Genomic DNA, 13,040 nt, shown 5'->3' on the forward strand with positions numbered 1-13,040 from the left:
ATGATAGATAGATAGAATCAAAAGGAAAATAAACCAGCAACCCTGAGTCCTCTGTGGTGGTTAATTCAAGTGTCAACCTGACTAGCCTAAGGGATGCCCAGATTTGGGGATGCCCATTGTTTCAGGGTGAGTCTGTGAGGATTCTTCTGGAAGAAGTGAGCATGTGACTCAGTAGACTAAGAGCCACAGAGGCAGTATCATCAAATCCATAGAGGACCAAAAAGAACAAACAGGAGGAGGAAGGGCAAAGTCCCTCTCTCTTCCTGCACTGGGATGGGGATGTCCATCCTCTCCTGCTCTCCCACCTCAGAGGTCCTGGTTCTCAGAGGGGACTTACTAATCCCATGGGCTCCCCGGGGTTCTCTGGCTTCAGACTAGTGCTGAGTTATGCCACTGGCTTTCCTGGTTCTCCAGCGTGCGGATGGCATACCGTGGGATTTCCAGCCTCCATAACCATGTGAGTCAATTCCTATAATAAATCCCCTTTTATCTCCATCTATTTATCTGTATCCTTACGGTTCTGTTTGCCTCAAGAACTCTGACTAGTGTATATGCATTTGATGTTTGCATTCCTACGCTTCTCCCTGCGTTCCAGTTACTCACATTATCCCACTACATAGATTTTCTCCAAACGCATTTCGAAAAAGAAGTAAAATAAAATAAAGGAAAGGGTCTTTACTGAATAACTGCTCTACACACACCCACGTTTGCTTTTTTCTGTGCTTAAATTAGCAATTGTGGCTCCCAGAAGAAAGTTCCATCTAGAGGGGAAAAGGTTAGTTTTCCCAATTAGAAGCCACAGGATAGAACTAAGTAAATTAGTTTTATTTTTTTAAGATTTTATTTATTTATTCATGAGAGACACACAGAGAGAGAGAGAGGCAGAAACACAGGCAGAGGGAGAAGCAGGCTCCCTGCAGGGAGCCCGATGCAGGACTCCATCCTGGGTCTCCAGGGTCACGCCCTGAGCCAAAAGGCTCAACCACTGAGTCACCCCGGGGTCCCAAGTAAATTAGTTTTAAGCCAAGGGGAAGCCATCCGATCTCGATGCCAGCTAAATCAGTTGGCAGCCAGCACACACGAATGTCCTCCCTAACTCTGCCCTGCTCAGTCAGCAACGTATGCCGGTGTTACCTGCTTCAGATAAAATGATCTATGGAGCATAGACTAGGTATAAAGTATTGCAATGAGTTACAGTAAAAGTCTGTTCCTGTGAAGATGGCTCGAGAGGGATACAGCTGAACCCCTTGACACAGGTAGTCACACACTGCAGCAGCCCCACCCCGGCCCCCAGCAGTGCCCCCAGCCTGAAGTCACTGGAGCAGTCTAATTTTCTCAAGGTCTTTTTCTTTCTCGGGCCTTCGTGGTCCACCACACATACAGAAGGTCAAGGCAGCATTTTAGGATCTTCCCCTTGACCACAGATGGAGCTGAGAAAGGGGTGCACAGCAGTGACTACTGTGAAAAACTGGGCTGCTTCCTCCTAATTCGCATGGCTACACACGGGAGGACTCGGGCGATGAGGCTAGTCGCCACCTCCTCAGCCTTTACAGACCACCTGGCTTTCCCTCTCGTTGTTCAGAGATGAAGGAAGTGAGGTGACACGGCCAATTTGTCCCCGTATGCAAATAATCCGAAGAAGATTGAAAAGCTTCATTCTCCTTAACCGTTTTGTTTTATTTCACACACAGCAAATAAAAGGACCGAACAGTTTTTTTTTTTTATTTGGCTTGATGTTGGCCAAGGCTATCATTGAGAGCGTAGAGCCAATCAATGACACCTCTGGCTAAAATTTATGTCTGCGGACTATCCCAAAGGGGCGATTTCTAAAGAATAATATGCAGCCTTCAATTTACTTTATCACAGCTGGATATGAAGTTAAATCCCCGGCTGGAATTTAACCACCCAGAACCGAGCACCAGATGGCTTATCTGTACCTCAACCCGACAGCTGTGTCCTGAAATGCACAGCTGGTCTTCACATTTGAATGACAATATTTAAATGATAACATTATGTAATGCAGAAAAATGTGTTTGGGTAGCATGGGTCTTGAAAACTAGACCGCACAGTTGCTCTTCATAGTGACTGCACAGGCTCCACGGTTAATTCACGTCCCTCCTATTTGCGTTGATGGGTCTTGGCTGGAGAGAAGAGTCCAGTGCCACGTGGAAACAGTCCAGCACCATTGATGGCGCACCGCTGTCTTCCCCTAACGACTCTCCTGGGCACTCACCACGCTAGCGTTTCCCTTCACATAAAAATAAGCACAACAGAGTCTTCATGGTGAAGCTGGAGACTTTCAAAATTTTGCGATAATTGATGGATCCCTCATTCTGCCAACGTGGAGGGGTAGAGAGCAGCTGCTATGGAAATTCTTCCTCGATTTGGGGATTTTAGTATTCATTTCCTAGCTGGGTCACAAGTAGAACAAAATCAATACAAATAGGACAGAAATATAACAAAGACAAGATCAATACCAAAACTCAGCACCTAAAACAAACACACAGACAGACAGACAACCATGAAGGGCAGCTGTCAAGGGGGACGTGTTTGAGGGCTGTTCAGACACGGGTGAACCATCTGACACATTGCGAGTGGGTGGCCAGTGAATGATGGGAGAGGGTTTAAGTGAAAAAAAAAAAAAACAAAAAACAGAGAGGTCAGTTTTCTGTTTTCACCACCAGCCAAGGTCCCCTGTGCTGCTGCTCAGGCTTGGGGAAGGCCCGCACCGCCCCAGGGCGCCCAGAGGACACCCCGCTGCCCTCATCCTCAGGAGCTGTGTAGACAAGGGAACCCAGGCCCGGGCAGGAGGGGGGCCTCCTGTGTCCTCTCCCTGCTGCTTGCTTCTCAACTGCTGGAGGCGGCGGGGCCTCCACCTGCAACCCGGCCAGACAGGCTGGGCCACAGGGAAGGGGCCTGCTGCTCCAGGCATGGTCCCCAGGGGACCCCAGCCCTAGCACCCCCTCCTCCACAGAGCCTCGGGCCCACCGAGGAACAGCATCCAGGAGCCCCAGAGCCTGCAGATCCCTGGGGGGGGGGGGCCCACAGGGGCTGCGGGGAAGGCCCCTTGACTCTGGGGGACCATCGGGCCTGCTCCCCTGAGCCCAGCAAGTGGCCGGGGCAGGCAGGCGGGCAGCAGGGGGCAAGGGCAAGGAGCCATCCAGGCGGGGCCTTGCCTCCTCCCAGTGCACAAACCCAAGCCCCATAAGGCTGCAGTCTGCCCTCAACCTCCACCAGCTCACCCTTGTGGCAGCCCCCGCCCGCAGCAGCCCCCAGCCCCCCCATCTGCAGCAGCCCACAGCCCCCCCATCTGCAGCCCCACCCAGCCCCCTATCTGCAGCAGCCCCTGGCCCTCCATTTGCAGCAGCCCCTGGCCCTCCATCTGCAGCAGCCCCTGGCCCCCCATCTGCAGCAGCCCCTGGCCCTCCATCTGCAGCAGCCTCTGGCCCCCCATCTGCAGCAGCCCCCATCTACAGCAGCCCCCAAACCCCCCCCCCCGCCTGCAGCAGCCCCACCCCCGGCCCTCAGCAGTCCCCCAGGATCCCATCTGCAGCAACCCCCCAGCCCCACCTGCAGTAGCCCCCCAGACCCCCATCTGCAGCACCCCTCCCCACCCTCAGGCTTCCAGGGCTCCATTAGTACTTGAGCTAAGTTCCCAAGGAGCAGGAGTCCGCTTCAGCGCGGATCTCTAAGGCTCGGCACATTCCTGCCGCGCAGTAAGCTACCAGTAGGTATTTTAGAAAAGAAGAAAGTGAGGAAGGAGAAGGGAGTAGAAAGTGGGGGGTTAGGGTGAAGAAGGTAGGGGAGGAGGGAGGGAGGGAGGGAGAAAGGGAGGTAGATGGGGAAAAGGGAGGGAGGGAGGAGGGAGCTAGGAAGAAGTAGGGAAGGGGGGAAAGAAAAAAGAAAGCCAAGCTGCACCTGCAGGGATCCTAAGGCTAAAGCAGCCCAGGCAGTAGGCTTCCCCTCCCACAGTGCAGGTGTGGGTGCGGGTGCAGGTGGGGGTGTGGGGGCATCTGCCCTGCACCCCATCAGCCTGCGGTCATGGATCCCAGCCTCTGTACTTTCCACCTCTTTTGTCCTGACTTCCTCTAAAGGAGCATCTGCCTTCACTGGGAGGTCCAGTCTCTCAAAACCTCCCACTTGCAAGTGTTAGCTCTCCGGCTCTCTCTCTCTCTCTCTCTCTCACACACACACACACACACACACACACAGGAGGTCTCTCTCTCTCTCTCTCTCTCTGCCACTATCAGCAATACTGACACATTTCCCCTCAAACCAAGTAGACTCCCTCTCCAATCAGGGATCATTCTCACTTTTTACATTATAACTTAGGGGCCCTGAGAGGATTCCGGGGAGAGGCAAGACTGCACCCTCCGGATCCACCAACATCAGGCTACTTGATTTAAGGGGGCTCTTGGTTCGCGCTCCCCAATCCTTCCTGCTCTGCTATTGCCATCTTGATGAGACCGCCCATGATGAATCCTCTAAAATCCCTCCCCAATCCCCGGTCACCAATTCCATCTCAACCCTGCTAGAATCTTGGCAGGTGATGTCCACTACTCCCAGAAGAGATCCAGATCATCAGGCAGTAAGTCCCCCAATTTCCTTTAATCTCTGATTCTCAAAAATAACCATCTTTTTATCCCAGAGTGAGAACTGCCCTTTCTTCTCAATCTCCCACTGAGCACCACAGTCATCATTCCGCCGTTGAATGAGGTGTCTTTGATCCTTGAAATCGGAATAAGATTGACTCAAACTCCATATTTACACTCTGCTGAAGTCCAAAGTCCTTCCAAAAGCTTCTAGAAATGTACAAAGGTCTTGAATTCTCGAGGTTGCCTCAGTAGCTGACCTCTCTCTGTATGTGTTATTCCTATTATGTTCTACACCGACCCAGAAGTGACACCTGGACTGCAAAACAAAAAAGGAAAACAAAAAAGTGTGGTTGGGTCTCACTGAAAAGGCCAAGTGACATCATTGAGGTCAAGGAGAGTGAAGCAGTATTCTGCAGGCGGGAGCTGGGAAAGCTTCCCTTTTCCTGCTGAGAAGAGTGGGGTGCTGCTGAGATCAGACCTTCCTCCCAGCCCCTGGCTTGAATGTGGATCTGTCTGGAGCAACAGTAGCTGTCTTGTGACCACAAGGCAATAAATACGTTGTGACATTTCTGAGCTACTGAACCAATGCCAGCAGTTTTACACTTTCTGTTTCGGTGCAAAAAAAAAAAAAAAAAAAGTCTTTTTTCTGAAACCACCACATTTTTCTCTTATTTGATACTGCAAGCACTTAAAGCTGCTACAAAATTTTACAATCACAGTGATCATAGCCCTAAACCTATGAATCACAGACTTCAAACACGTATGATCCAAGCCTTTATTACGAGAGCCGTTGGTAAATAGGGCACCTAAACCACCAAGCGCCATCAGGGCTTGGAGATGCAGTGACAGGCTAGTCCCTTCACAGCTGCTTAATCCTGTGCCTGTGAGAAAATGGTAAGGATGGTGGGAGGGCCCAAAGCCCCTGCCTCAGAGCGAGACCTCATGTGTGTGACTACAGGCCCTCCAACCACCCGACTCCTTGAATTAGCCCTGAATTTGGAGACCTGCCTAACCTCCCAATCTGCACTGATTCTGTTAGTAACAGAGTGCTGGTGATAGACTGAACTCACCTGCTCTCCCACCTGAGCCAGGCCGGAGTCTCAAATTCCTACTGTTCACCTTCACCCAGGATCCAGCATGACACTATTTTCATTGCTAGTCTATAGGATATAGTTTATCTATAGGATAAACTCAGCGTAATGCCTGACAGTTCCAGTCTGAAAAATGATTGGTATAGAAAGACCTACAATTTAAAAGGCGGTAGAAAACAATAAAGTTGTGTCCAGGGGATCCCTGGGTGGCCTAGCGTGATCCTGGAGTCCCGGGATCGAGTCCCACGTCAGGCTCCCTGCATGGAGCTTGCTTCCCCCTCTGCCTGTGTCTCTGCTTCCCTCTTTCTCTGTGTCTCTCGTGAATAAATGAATAAAATCTTTAAAAATAAATAAATAAATAAATAAATAAAGTTGTGTTCAGTCACAAAGAATTTTATACCTCCATTAAAAATGTTGTGTAAAAAAATAAAATTAAAAAAAAATGATGCTATGTGAGCAGTGAGGGGTTTTCTGGGATGCTCAAAACTTTTTCTTTGTTGGCATAAGCGGTGATTACGTGGGTGTTCATTTTATGCAAAATTCTTTAAGCTGTGTGTTTATGTCTTATGTGCTTTTCCAGATTTATGTTCTATTTCACAACATAAAGGGTCTAAAGCAGTATAAAGAATATTAGTGACATGCAAAGAGATTAAAGATATCTGAAATAAAAGAGCAGGTCACACACCAACGAATATGACGTCAGGCTCTTTCATCAAACAGATAATCCAACATGTTAAAAGGGAGGCGATCTCCTCTAAGGGCTAACATGCACGGAGACTGCTGACGAGGACGTGTGCTTCCAAACCATGAAAAAATAAACACTAAGTCGCTTGTAAGATCATCTTTCTTTACAAATCTTTATATGAACCACTGGGACGACGAGCTGGATAAATATTCACGGGATACATCTGTTCCCTGGAACGTTTTTCCATTTAAATCATGATCCGCCTAAGACTCATTTTACCCAGTGAGAGTAGTCACAGTAAGTCGTTGTTTTAGAATTTTGCTTTTATTGTTAAATTTCTTCACTAAAATAACCTGCGACACTAGGTCCCAATGTCAGACCAATGCTTGAAGCGGCAGAAAGACGCCACGAAGCTTATCCTGTTGCCCTGGGCCTGCGGTGCGATACTAGATCCCATTCCTGAAGACAGCGTGACATTACAGTCGTCGTAAAAAGCAGATTACACGATGTAAAAGGATCTACTACATCCCTGTTACGATCATTTTATCATCGCACTGGCCCGGTATCAATATTACAGATTGAAAGTACATCGGATAGAAGCTATTTTGAGAAGAAACCACTTAATAGGCCAACATCCCACTAGGCGGTGTTGGTCCTAGACATCACTAAGATGACTTTTAAAGGTTAAAGAGCCGAAAACAAGTCTGTGACTTGAATCTGCCATCGATTCGACAAACGGTTTCAGGGGCATGCACCAGAAAAGAAAAAAAAAAAATTGAGAAAGAAAGAAAACTTTCTGTTTTCGTCTGTAGAATCATAACACTTACTCCTGTCTAATGAAATAGACTCTAATTTCATCCAGGATATATAATCAGGGAGTAAGATCAAGTGTTCCCAGATTAACGGGGAAAGCGGATTCAACTTAGAAACCCGGTGGAAGTGCCACAGATGCTCTAACATTAGCAACCTTCATCACTTACAGTTGGGGAAACTGACAAGAGCAAACGCCAATCAAATAAATAACTTGTATTGAGATAACCCAGGTTCCGTGGGGAGTTCCTGAAAAAGAAATTATTATTTCAATGCCAAGTCACGCTTCCGGCTTTGAACAAGTAGCAAACCGTGGGCATGTTTCGCAAATGGATTTCACAGCATCAGTGCAAAAGCCGGAGGGGACGGCTTAGATTTTTAAGCCTCAGATTTGAAATACCTAGACTCCCTGCAACCACAGCGTTAAATCCTCTGTGGAACCACAGCTTCAAATGCTATCAGGAGAGACTCAGCTCTTCATCCCTCTGAGACTGATAAATTGAAAGCCACGAGGTTTAGAGAGAATGGAGGGGAGCCTACAGCCTCCTGCACCCCCCCACCCCACCCCACACAGGAAGACTCTGTAACATCCCTTAACCTTCCGTGGGAGGCTGTCCCCTCGGGAAGGCTGCAGGGTGATGTCTTTAAGTCACTCGGAAATCGCACCACCCAGCGATGGGCCAGATGTGTGAACATTGAGCCCAAATCTTAGGCAGCTCAAAGTCGATAGAAAACCTGATTTTTAATTTCCACTTAAGAGAGTCGGGGAAATTCTAAGGATTCACTTTAAAACACATTAAAGGTGTCTGGCCAACTCTTCAGAATTCCCGTAGAAATTTCTGAATCGCAAATTGCTTTTTTTCTGAATCGCAAATTGCTGCTTTGTACAGTTCTGGACCGCCTCTTCCCAGACATCAGCTGATGGATGCTGGGTGGATGCCACTTAAACAAAAGAATTTTATTCAATCTGCCTACTACTCTACCTTTCCCATGTCCTCCCTCATTCACAAAACTTTGTAGGACTAAGAACACTCTTATTTTCTCCGAGTTTCAGAAAAAGGAAGGGGGCGTCGGGAAGACTAGCTGAGTAACCCACGGCTGATAGGTGGTGGTCCTACATCTTGACATCCACGTCTTGAGAATCTCCCTGGGAGTCCATCCACCCAACCGATAAACATCCTACCAAAGAAAACTATGCATGCAGTCTAAATGTAAATAAAAATAACGTGTAACTAATCCTTTCCTCAGTAATGCTACGTATCTCTGCTGGTATGTGGAATGAATGATTTAAGAGAATGAAAAATTGGAGAGGATGCTGGGAAAACCCTGAACCATTTTTTTTTAAGGTCTACCACCTAATTGATCAATTGATGTCTGTCTTCATTTAGAGTTACCTCAAAATAAAGCATAGGCATCCGGTTATATGAAAACCTAAGCGTAACATGAGGGGACTTCCAAGATTAAAACTCAAAGTATTCTCCAAATGTTAGTAAAAGAAAAATTAACCCAGAAGGAACCAGATATCCAGAGTATGTCAACATCTTCAAGGCAGAGCTGCAGACATGACCCTAAGTTTAGGGTAACAGGATAGTGGACCCACTGAGTATTTTAATCGATACTAAAAAACCACTAAATACGTCAGATTCCTTTTGGGGGTAGCATACTAATTATTCTAAATACAAATGCTCTTGGGGAAGCTGACCTATTGACACCTCTGCTTCAGACATTCCCACTATAGTATATATATATACTTAGCCAACACATATATACTACATATAATATATATATATATATATTTAAATATAATATATATTATATATAAATTATATATAATTTAGCCAACTTCCTGCAACCAACGGATCAGCTGCGTTTCTCGGTTAAGAATTTTGAGTTCAAGTGGGGAGAGAGTAGTACTGGGGAAAAGGGTGGACTTAGTGGAGGTACAAAGCTCAGGCTCTTTCAGCCAGAAGAAACACAAATGACTTCATTACAAGGAGGAGCTGCAAGGGAGCATTTTTCATGACACGTCCTTGCACAAGTCATGTCCTAACTCCTGATGTAGCAAAAATACTAAGGCTTGGTTCAGGGGCTAATGAAAATTAAGTGGATGCACAGTACATGTTTTCCTTCCTTTCTTATCCCGTTCTACCCACTTTCATTTTATTATTTTATTTATTTTAATTACAGATTTTGTTTATTTGTCCATGAGAGGCACACAGAGAGAGACAGAGACACAGGCAGAGGGAGAGGAAGGCTCCATGCAGGGAGCCCGACACAGGACTCGATCCTGGGACCCAGGATCACGCCCTGGGCCCAAGGCAGACACTCAGGCACTGAGCCACCCAGGCGTCCCTCACCCCCTCTTTTAATTTCACATGGCATTACCTCATCCCGATTATACCAGCACAGGTGACTTGTCCCTCCTCCCAAATCCCCAATTTGTGACCTTTTCTTCACTTGCACCCACCGTCGTCCTGCCTTGGGATGCTTCTTCCAGGCTATCCTGACGCTGTTGAAACTGCATCTTTGATTTCATAGCAAAGAAGCCTTGAAGATTTTGAAAAACCTCACAACTCCCACCAGGTTAATATTTTAATAAGAGTCAAGGTAAACGTGTAAATGCTTGGCAACAGGATGTGCTCATGCGGCTTCCCTTGGCAACGAGCCCCAAGGGATTACTGGCTCCCACTGTGCCTACACCCCCCAACCCTCAAAACGCGCATCCCCACCATGCCTGCTGCTAGAAACAGGCAAAGGGTCTAAATATGAAGCTGTTTACGCCATGGCCTATGTCACCAAGGCCAGAGTTCATGACAGCCTGGGCTCTCCCAGAAACAACCTTAAACCGGGCCATCGGGAATGTCACGAGCAGCACCGGGTAACCCGCTGAGGGTCCCCTGCCCACTCAGGGAGGAAAGCAACCTTGGAGTCGTTGACCCACCCCTTCGCCTACTCTGATTTTCCTCGCTGCCCACCCCCCCACCCCCGTATCTCCCCGTAGAAAGCTCTGATTTGGTCCAGCTCCTCGGGGCCCCCTTCATCCTCTAGATCGGATGCCGCCCCATTTGAATCAAGTTTTGTCAAACGAACTCAGATTTTTCAACATGCCTCAGTTTATCTTTTAACAGCTTTGGGGCCAGAAGAGACAAGGGAAGGGGGAACAAGGAACCCTGTGAGTACCTGTGAGTGCCTCGAGCTCGGCTGCTGTCCTGCGGCCTCTGGAGGTGCTGGGTGCTGGGGGGTGTGGGTGGGGGGGTCCTGTTCCAACAGCAGCTTTTGCATTAGGAGCTCTCAGAGTTCATTTGAGAGTTTATCTTTCCTGGTCAGGTCTGACTTGGAAACCAGGCTGGGTCCTAACCTGGCCGTAGGGGGCCTGGCTTCGGCTTAAGCTGGACTGGGTCCAGCGTGAGGCCTTGGGTGAATAAAATTGTGTTTTACGGCTGCACAAGCAGATTCAGCTTGCCGAAAATAACCTTGAATCGCAGCAGCTGCTGCGGAGAACTTTAAACCACTTTAGGTGACCTCATCCATTCGGGAGCTGCCCTAGAATAAAGGGGGTCTTGGCGAAGCACTATCCTAAATGGGGAGGGAAGATCATTTTTCCTCATCTAGAGTTTCTGGGGACCAGGGGGAGACCAGCTAGGACACCTCACTCCCTCTGCAGCCTTCAGAGAAGGAAACTGGGAAACTGGGAGAAGCTGGCAAAGGGCAGGAATTCTTAGCAAGGTCAGCTGGCTTTCCCAGGCCCCACCTGTGGTGTCTGGTGGAGAGATGATGAAGGTAAAATGCTGCTTCGCCCCTTCCTCTCCAAATTCAGGTTGCCAGGCCAAAAAAGCATTCCAAGAATTAGATCTTTGCATTGTGACCCAGGGACTTGCTTTTAGGTGCCCGCTGGCGGCCAGTCCTCTCTCTCCAGGGTACAGCTGCCTTCTTGTTTGTCTCATTTTGTGTCTTGAGAACTTGGCTTGGCACCTGTCAGGTTTGGGCCCCAAAGACACGGCTGTGCACAAATGCCAACTGCGCCCCATTTGCGCCTGGGGTCCTACTGGCTGTTGCCCGCTCTCAGGAAAACTGTCTTTCCTTCCCGTTGGTTATCCTTGAGAGTGGCTCTGGGTCTTGGGAGGGTGACTTTTGCACCTTTTTTGAGGATGCCCCTCACATCTAGAGGGCTGTTCAATAGGGTCAGGAGCATCGACTGTCAGGGGAAGCCTGGCCAGATACTCTAAAGGGTTGTTTTACCTGCAGCTCCACCCCCAGAGGGTGGCCAAGGTGCAAACTGACCATCAGAGCTCCACAGGACGCCTTTAGGCCTTCGCCCTAAGCTGAAATGAAGCATGCACCCGGAAAGGAAATCATTCTGAAGCCTTTGTGAGAAGGATTCACTAAAACCACCTGCAGATGTGCAGCGCTAAGAACACAGGGACCTTTCCTTTCCCGTCTCCCTGGAAGAGTGTCCCTAATACAAAGATGCAAATTGAGGGGAACAGAGCTGAGTGGGTGAGTCAGCCACGCAAAGTCCCCAGGATGCAGCCCAGTCCCTGAGGAACTGAGCACAGCTGCACCCTCCTACACTCCAAACACGTCTTTACCAGCAATGCGGCTCCAGGGACAATTCAGAGGCGCCACCTATTATTTTGCATCAATTCCCCCCCCCAAACCTCCCCTATTAGTTAAAAAGATGGGAGTAGACGTTTTCCACAATGTATTGGAGAGGTTACTTACTTAAAAATGAGCGAAATAAGTCAAAATAAGTTAAAAACAAATATACTTAAAAATCATTGTCGAGATCTTTACTATTGGTCAGTGTACCTTTTAGCCACGTGAAGGCTGCACCCCACCTTGTCCACACAGGTGGTCAGCTCGGAGAGGGGTGGGGGCGCGGGAAGGCGGGGACCTCTGCGACCTTGCCTGGAGCCCAGGGAGCCCCGGGAGGTGCGCCCCAGGGAGCCCTGCCCCGCGGCGCCTCTTCTTTAGCACGAGAGCTCGAGAGCGCGTCCTGCAGAAACGCTGGGCTCTTAGCGGGCCTGCCTCCCCCCCCCCCCCCCGTACGCCCCCCATCCCGGATCCCCGAGGCCAGGGGTCCCGGGGCTCAGCCTCCCCCTACGCCCCCCCATCCCGGATCCCCGAGGCCAGGGGTCCCGGGGCTCAGCCTCCCCCTACGCCCCCCGCAGCCCGGATGCCCGAGGCCAGGGGTCCCGGGGCTCAGCCTCCCCCTACGCCCCCCCATCCCGGATGCCCGAGGCCAAGGTCCCGGGGCTCAGCCTCCCCCTACGCCCCCCCATCCCGGATGCCCGAGGCCAAGGTCCCGGGGCTCAGCCTCACCCTACGCCCCCCCCATCCCGGATGCCCGAGGTCAGGGGTCCCGGGGCTCAGCCTCCCCCTGCGCCCCCCCATCCCGGATGCCCGAGGCCAAGGGTCCCGGGGCTCAGCCTCCCCCTACGCCCCCGCATCCCGGATGCACCTGCCCAGGTGTCCACCTCAACTTTGCACTTAAAGGACCGTAAGCGAAAGGCAAAGGGAAATGTTCCCGGGCTCGTGCAACCCGGGCTGCATCATTTCTCATTTCTCGGCTCAGTCCGCCCTGCACAGCCGGGGAAGCAGTCATTCCGGTACCGTTACAGGCCCGCAAACACCCGCGCAGGACCCCGCAGCGCCCGGGCGGCCGCCCTGAGCGCCCCCAGGCCGCCCGCCCCGCCCCGCCCCGCCCCGCGGAGGCAGGTCTCGCGAGAGCAGCGGGAGCGCGGCCCGCGCCGCAGGGAGCCGCCGGCGGGGCGGGGCGAGGATCGGGGGGATCGCGGGGGCGCGGGGATCGCGGGGATCGCGGGGGATCGCGGGGCGGGGATCGCGGGGATCGCGGGG

At 50.4% G+C, this 13,040-nt stretch overlaps 1 long non-coding RNA gene across 2 annotated transcripts; it reads right to left on the reverse strand.

Annotated features, from left to right (window-relative positions):
• Nucleotides 1–1,652: 1,652 nt before the first annotated feature.
• Nucleotides 1,653–12,872, reverse strand: LOC112651127 (uncharacterized). Of its 2 annotated transcripts, none has more exons than XR_007402667.1 (3): nucleotides 12,643–12,872; nucleotides 11,991–12,177; nucleotides 1,653–2,411 (listed from the first exon to the last, which is right to left on the reverse strand). It is a non-coding gene; the product is annotated as an uncharacterized LOC112651127 (long non-coding RNA). The 2 variants fall into 2 exon arrangements; XR_003130622.3 differs by lacking the exon at nucleotides 1,653–2,411 and adding an exon at nucleotides 4,594–4,911.
• Nucleotides 12,873–13,040: the final 168 nt, after the last annotated feature.

Source organism: Canis lupus, chromosome 16, assembly GCF_003254725.2.
Source record: "Canis lupus dingo isolate Sandy chromosome 16, ASM325472v2, whole genome shotgun sequence".
Taxonomy (NCBI): domain Eukaryota; kingdom Metazoa; phylum Chordata; class Mammalia; order Carnivora; family Canidae; genus Canis; species Canis lupus.